Raw genomic sequence first — 8,074 nt, 5'->3', positions numbered from 1 at the left:
CGGCCCCGGGGAGGCGGGAGCAGCCCAGCCCGGCCCGGCCCGGCGGCGGAGGAGGAGGAGGTGGGGGCCCGGGACAGCCGCTGCGGAGCCCGGCCCCGGCCCCGGCCCCGGGGAGGCGGTGGGACCCGGAGGGACCCGGAGATTCCACCCCCCCGGCAGCCGCTGCGGCTTGCGGTGTGGTCGGACGGGGGGCGGGCGAACACCCGCGCCCCTGAGTGGAGGGTGGAGAGTGGGTTTGGGACCTTCAGCTTCCGAGACTCTTCCCCCTGCGAAAGTGAAAGCTGCTTTCAGGAGAAATAGAGAGGAACGAATAGGACGTTAGTTGCGGCTCCTACAGCAAAACCGACCAGTTACAGCTGTAACCGGCTTTCTACCCGGAACATTAGCCCAAGATGTCAGCGTTAATTATTTAAAGTCAAGATTAATCTCCAAATTTTCAAAGATAGGAGAATGTATGCCAGTGCTGCGAATGTTGTCCCATGTGCTGCCCATATGTATTGTGAACTACAGCGCATCCCAGAAAGGGGATAATCAAATATCTTCAGAGGACTGGAGCTATCTACAGTACCGCAGGGATGGACTGGTCTTTTTTCTTTTCTTGGGGCTTTTTTTTGGTTGCTGTTTTTTTTTTTTTCTTTTTTGACAATGATGGAGCCATTGGAGTCACACCCCCCTAAAAAAACCAAACCACAAAAAAAAACCAGACAAGGAATCCAAGCAGATGTAGCTGAACAACTGCCCTGCACTGCAGGACTGGCCCTGTGCATCACACTCACTACATCAGCTTTACTTTTTTCAAACATATCACACGAGAAACTGTAGGAAGTTGAACAAGATTTATTTCCCCTGCAGAAAACCTGCCTTGCTTCCACTTGATCACCCCACAAGCCAAAAAAGAAATGATAGCTTCCAATTAAACCAAAACCAGTTGGTGTGGAATCACGCTTTCCCTCTCAGAGCCATACACAGCATCAACCGCAGCTTGCTTAGAAGCCACCCCAGGTATGCCACAGCATCACACCGCCATTGAACTTCACCACTGAAGCTTTAGGTTCAAGAGTTTGCAAAGAGTGCGAAAGGGAGTGTTCCTACAAAGAAAGGCTGAGAGAGTTGGGGTTGTTCAGCCTGGAGAAGAGAAGGCTCCGGGGAGACCTTATGGCAGCCTTCCAGTACCTAAAGGGGGCTTACAGGAGAGCTGGGGAGGGACTTTTTATCAGGGAGTGTAGTGAAAAGATGAGGGGTAACAGTTTTAAACTGAAAGCGGGTAGATTTAGATTGGATATTAGGAAGAAATTCTTTACCCTGAGGGTGATGAGGCACTGGAACAGGTTTAAAGTAAACTAAAACTGGCAATACCCTCCTAAAAGATGAAGCACCTTTTGCCCATATGAGAATACTGTGAAATTTTGAAAACTGTTTTTATTTTAAGCGTTCTGAAAGGTCAGTATTCAGTAATAGAAAATAGAGGCATTCAGATTTCTCTCTCAATAAATAAAAGCCAGAAGAAAATATTAACCCTTGAGTGGCATTTCCTTGAAATCAAACTAACTTTTCTGTTGCCACAGGTGAGTCTGAAGCACACTTTTCCTTTCTGGTCTATCACACCACCTCCTTACTTTCTGCTTTCCTCCTCCCATTCATGGTGGGGGAACCCACCAGCCACATCAGCATCATGAACTGGGTCTACCCTCATGTGATGGTGCCACTCGCCCTCCTCCCCCCCTGGGCCACTCGGTGCTTGGTGTGATTCCCCCTCCCTGGGCCATGTTCCAACCTCGGATAAGGCAGGCATGGATTGTGAAAGGCAGTGGACATCAATCGTCTCCTGACAGCCTAGTACGTCTGTACCTGCGCTGTGGCCCAAAGCGTGTGTGGGCCAGAACTTCAAAGTCTAGCAAGTTTTGGGGCTTGCGCAACTGGTGGAAAGCACCAGAATATTTCATTGACGGAGTTGGGCCAAAATGGAAAAGTACCTGATGAAAGTTAATTATCTCGGCCCCTATAAATAGCAAGTCTTAAGTGAGACCCTTTGAGCTCTCCTGGATTGCAGCGGGCTGGGACCAGCGTGTCCCCTGAGGTGGGACACCCCTCAGGCATAACTCTCTTGAGGTTTAAAGATCGTTTCCCAACAAAGCCCACAAAGGGTCAGGGCAAAATCAAACTTCTTGAGGCTCAATTATCCCTTGAAGAATGCCAGTGCATTTGAGTATTTACTCTAAACTCAAGAAGCGGGAAATATTAACTATAGGCGAGTCTCTTCCATCCACCTCTCTACCTGTCTACGTGTTTGAATATACACGTGTGCCTTTATGAGTGTGGGTGCCTACATATTTCACTGGATCCAAATATTTCTCTCTCTCTGGGTGTGTGAGGAGTGGAAAGGGGTATACTGGTATAATTTTCTTAGTAACAGAGTCGTCACCAGTAAGGTTACAGTTCCATTTGAGGAATAAACACCACACTTATTTTTGAAGGAAAACCCCAACATAAAAAAAAAAAAAAAAAAAAAAAGAGAAAAAAAAGGAAACAACTGCTCTTAGCTTAAAATTCTTATGATGTGAGGAGAAAATTAAATAAAAAATGGAAAAAGGAATACCTCTAATAGAAACATCAAATTACTGGTTACCAATGTCAGTTATAGGTCTTATCAGTCTACCACAAACCATGAGCATCTTTCCTCCAGTGTGTTTGAATCGTGTCTACAGTGAAATTTTCTCCTTGTTTCTATAGTCCCAAATGAGTCTAGTTGAAGGGAAGCATTAAGCCTGGTCTCAGGAGAAAACAAGGTAAGTGTGCGCCTCTGAATGAAAGAACAGGAGCAATTGATGAAGCCTTTTTCCACTTGATATTGTAAAGAAACTGGGATGTAATTATGAGTGACAGGATGAAAGGTAAGAAGTAGGGTAAGACCTAATTAACAACAGAGAAACAGGGCCCTTTCCCTTCACGCGGCAACATCTGGGATCCCGATACAAGCAAATTAAATACCAGAGCCTGAAGCTCTCACCTTGTGCTGACAGACACCTCCTTTCTGCTTACTGGTCTCCGCACTCAGTCTCTTTGTACCACACTCGAGGATGTACTGAGAAGGTGTAAATCCCAAATGGCTTCAGAAAGTGACCTTTTGCCACACACAACAAAGTTATCGCAATTTTGATTTTTATTACGTGGACAGAGAGGTTGATATTGGGTGGCTGTGGGGGGAAGATGGCCAAAGTTTCACACCAGAAGTCTACAGTGGTTACTTTCTTCCAGGTTTTTCCTTACATTTAAAAGCCTTGGTGGCCACAGAAGTCCTTCCACGGTGGAATCAAAGCGAGAAGTTTCTGTAATAAAACAGAAGAGATTCTGCTGAAATATCACAGCAGCACAGACTGTAGAAAGACTCTTAACAGTTGCAAATCCGACCCTCAGACTGAGAAGAGTTCACCTGTCTGATATTTTCAGAGGTTTCTTTCCTTCTCATACTCAGCTGTTGGTTATTTCTTTAAAAAATAAAAAAGAATGGAGAGGAAGCAGATGACGGAAAGCAAAGGAAAAATAAAAAATGCAAAGAGAATGTTAAACGAAGTGAAGAAAACCTGCATGTCAAAACTAGGGACAGTAAGAACCCAGCAATCTCAAGGCTGAAAAATAAGAAGAGTAACACAGTGAATTTCTTTTTTCCCCCTCTACACATCACAAGCGCTATATAATGAATAGCTGTTCAACAAATACTACTACAGCATAGCTACGTCTTGTTTTATTACATTGCATATTTTTTCCCGTTACATTCACTCAGGACTTCAGAGGCCTCCAAGTTAAGGAGGTTCACGTGAAGCACCACTACAACCTGATGGTTACTCTTTTCTGAGAGCACCAGAAAGACTGTTCTGGGCAACTCTTATTCTCCCTGGTAATTATGCCCTCTGCTTAAGTAAATTTTAGGCCAGGTTTTCCTGGTAAGCACTGTAAAAGACAGGTGAGGTTTTCTGTCGTAAACCTGTACACTTTCTCACGTTTCATTTCGTTTAAAATTAGTGGTTAAATGTCAAAGGATAGAGAAATTTTTTTCCCAATTATCATTGCATCAAAGTAGCAACTGGAAGAAGTTTGGCCATGGGATGATATTTTCTGTGGCAATAGTGGAGGACTGCTTTAGTTTGCTTTGTATCTTTCAGATTATTTCTTTCATGCTAGCCAAGGGACGGTCCTGCCTGTCCCAGCTATACGTTCCTGCTCCTTTGGCCGTGTCCTGTTCTAGGACCACGTGGCTCTAGGACAATTTGTTTCAGCTCGACAGTCCAGACTGAAAACTTTCTGGATGCCCTCATGCACTGGATGATAGACCTGAACAATTTCCCCCTCCAGCTGCGGAAGAACTGCGTCCAGCAAAGGAAAGCGACAGAACAGCGCAGTCAGGGAAAGGAGAAGCGATAACACGTGTCATCAAGAGACTTCTCATCAAAATCTCGACCCGACTGGGACGTCACAGAGGAAGTCTTCCTGCAGGGAATTACTGCAAAGTGACCCCTACGCCTCAAAACCAAACATGCCAGCTTCTATTTTGCTGCAGTCCTGCAGGTAAATGCTTAAACTGACATTGGGTTTTGTCATCTTGTTCTACATTTCGTGGAATCATAGAATGGTTTAGGTTGGAAGGGACCTTGAAGATCACCGAGTTCCAACCCCCCTGCCATGGGCAGGGACACCCCCCACTAGACCAGGTTGCTCAAAGCCCCATCCAGCCTGGCCTTGAACACCTCCAGGGATGGGGCATCCACAACCTCTCTGGGCAACCTGTTCCAGTGCCTTACCACCCTCAGAGTGAAAAATTTCTTCCTAATATCTAATCTAAATCTACCTTTTTCCAGATTGAAGCCATTCCCCCTCATCCTATCACTCCATGCCCTAGTAAAAAGTCCTTCCCCAGCTCTCCCGTAGGCCCCCTTTAGGTATTGGAAGGCCACAATGAGGTCTCCCCAGAGCCTTCTCTTCTCCAGGCTGCACAGCCCCACCTCTTTCATTTGTAGATTATGTAGCACTTGGGAGTCCTGGTCCAAGGAGAACTTCTAGGCCCTAAAATAATGCCGTTTTCACTGATCTCAGCATTTTTTAATTCAGGCTCTCTTGCTTAATCGCCAGAACAAACACTGATGTGCTGCCAACGCTGCAAGGAGCTCTCACAAGAACTTGAGATTAACCCTGTGTTTCCACAGAGGAACACCACGACTGGTCACTCTCCCATTTGAATAAAAGCACCCTTAGACAACACGAATACAGAAATATGATCATCTGGGTAACAGATTAAGTTGCACATGGCCAGTAATGTTTCGTTTACTCTCAGATCTAAAGGGACTGAAATGACTGTATTAGCTCTCTATTTATTTTCTGTGTTTTAAAAAGCTTTCAGTAGGAATGCCTCGGTTTTCTTTTTTCTTTTTTTTTTTTTTTCTTCTGACATTTGATGAAATCAAATCCATTTCAACATTTATAGCTGTTCACTTGAGCAGTTTTACAACCACTTCGGGCCATCATCCTGGTTGCTGATTAAAGCAGACTTGCCAAGAAGAGAATGATTTTGTGGTGAGGAAAGACAACCTTATCCCTCAAGACCAGGGACACCACCGACCAGAAAAACTCACCTGCTTTTCACAGCGCTTACACATCCAGACTTCAGAGGACTGCTAGAATGCCCACACAGGGTCTGGCCAGGTGTATCCTGTGCCTGAAAGTGCGCACGAGTCAACTGAAAACCCTAAGAGATGCTTTTGGCTTTTCACCTATTTTTTAATTATTTTTTTTTTTAACATCCTAACATTTGTATAAGCTTAAAAGCACTCCTTCATCTGAAGGTATGGTTGCACGATACGTGGTCCCTGGTACCAGAGCTGACTGCCACCAAAGCATGCAGCCCCACACGTCCTCCCCCTCGTGCCTGCAGCAGCACAGCCCCATCTGCTCCCCGGCCCCGGCTTATGCACGGAGTTGGACCTTACACAGCTTGTCTAAGTTCACCAGCCCAGCAGAAAACTATCCATTTTTCTGTGGGGTTAGTGAATTAAATTATAGCCTTCGTGTCAGGCAGCGGAAGGGCACTGCCCGCTTTTGGCAGCAGCGAACCATCACACCAGCCCAGCCAGAGGCAGCAGATGCAGCTCCAGAGCAGCCTAAACCCATCCGACCTTTGGTGTCTCATCCTCTTCCTACAACAACCATTAGGACTTTCCCCGACTCATTTCAGATGTTCAACTGGAGGAAAAAAAAGAACCACCAACGCAAAAAAAAAAACACCTCAACTAACTTCTCTCCTCCTCCTAATACAAAGCCCTAACCAGCTTAGCATGCCCAAATCAAAGGCTTTGCTGAGCACCGAAGCTGCTGTGAGGAGGATGGGACCCTGCGGCCAGGACCAGGGCAATCAACCCTTACGTAGGCTTCATCATCAACAAGGGACCCCTAGCTTAACCACGCGATTGCAGCACAGATCTTCATGCCCAAGTCCTTCTCCACAGAGCGATGCCTTGGTTTTTTTTAAACCAAACGCTGACGGGGAGTCGTCTTTTGTGGCAAAGTACGCATTGCTGTAATTCTCTGTTCCCTAGAACTAACGTAAACCAGTGCTGTAGAGTATTAGGCTGCAACGTCACGTAACAAACTGGGGTTTAATGATGTTTCGTTTCAGACCAGCAGTGAGCGGCTGCTCGCAAACGCACAGGGCTGCGGATGGCTTCTGCTGCACTCGCGACAAGCAGGAGAGGACGACTGAAACCGTTTTGGGAGTAGCGTGGCAGACAGACAAAGCGGGTAAATCTAATGGAAAAAAAAGTTTGTTGGATTCAGCAGTCAGATAAAGGTATGGACAATAAGGCAGGATGCTCTGCTAGCATGTGTCTTTCCTTGAAGCACACAAAGTAAAAAGAGAAATAAATAATCAATTTCCAGCTTAATCACAATTTTCTTCAGGGAAGAGAACACAGTTCTCTGAGCTTGCTTCTTTAGCATAAAAACATTTTAATCAGTAAGCCTGGACATTTTTGGGTAGTAGTGTAGGTTACAAACCCACACTGAGACAGCCAGTCAGTATCATAAGCAAAATTGTTGCCTGCGGAGTGTTCACATTTGCAATATTATAAATAGGTAACTTGTAAAAATTAGTGGTTGACATAGGGCTAAGTATTTGGAGAAAATATTGTTTTATTTGCTTACCAAATATTTAAATATTTGATTATGGAAGAGGACGATACCACTACCAGATGTTCTTGATGTTATTAATAATCTGTGCTGACAGCACCTTGTGAGATCGGTGCCATCTGTGCTACGTGGTTCAGAGAGATTCCCCTCATCTTCCCACATCGGTAGTTGGTACAGACTAATCAGCAAATGACCTGCAGTGTCATTTTTGTCATCAATGATATAAAAATGCATATAATCAAGTCAATCCCCATTCAAGAGGTTTCCATTTCAACCCAAACTATTCAACTACTTTACTTCCGTCATGAACCTCCACTGTGAAAATTAAGCAGCCTTCTAAAACAGCAACTTCTCCTTTCATAACTACCCTGACACAGCGCATGTCTGCCTCTGACTCCTCCTCCAGCCATCGACTCATGCTCAGGTCAGGCACAGGACACCAGGTGACACAGACCCCTGGCCAGACCCCATGTGGATGATATTCCAGTGGTCCTGTGACATCTGGATGGGAAAAATTTAAGCCTCAGCATCTGGAATTTTTTCCTGGCTCAACTTGCCCACAGTGCAAGTTATTCTGTTTCCATGTACCTCAGTTTACTTGTTTTAAAACTACAGATTAATCCATTTTCCATTTTGGAAAGAACAACTGATGGAAAATAACACAGAAGTTAAGCTACCGTTTTCCAGCTGGATCCAAAAGTCCTGCCTTTATCACAATCTACCTAGAATATCTCTCATAAACAAACTGGAGGAGCTTTGCCAAGTTACCAAAGGGTTCAAAAATTCACAAGACAAGCACGAACACGATAGGGTACTTTCTAATGCTCAGTAGCACACTTTGTCACACTAAATGAAAACATTAATGAAAAATTAACACTTCGATACATGGAGTCCTATTGCA

The sequence above is a fragment of the Vanellus vanellus genome (assembly GCF_965231255.1).
Source record: "Vanellus vanellus genome assembly, chromosome: 1".
In the NCBI taxonomy this organism is placed as follows: domain Eukaryota; kingdom Metazoa; phylum Chordata; class Aves; order Charadriiformes; family Charadriidae; genus Vanellus; species Vanellus vanellus.
Note: the sequence above shows the minus strand (reverse complement) of the source record.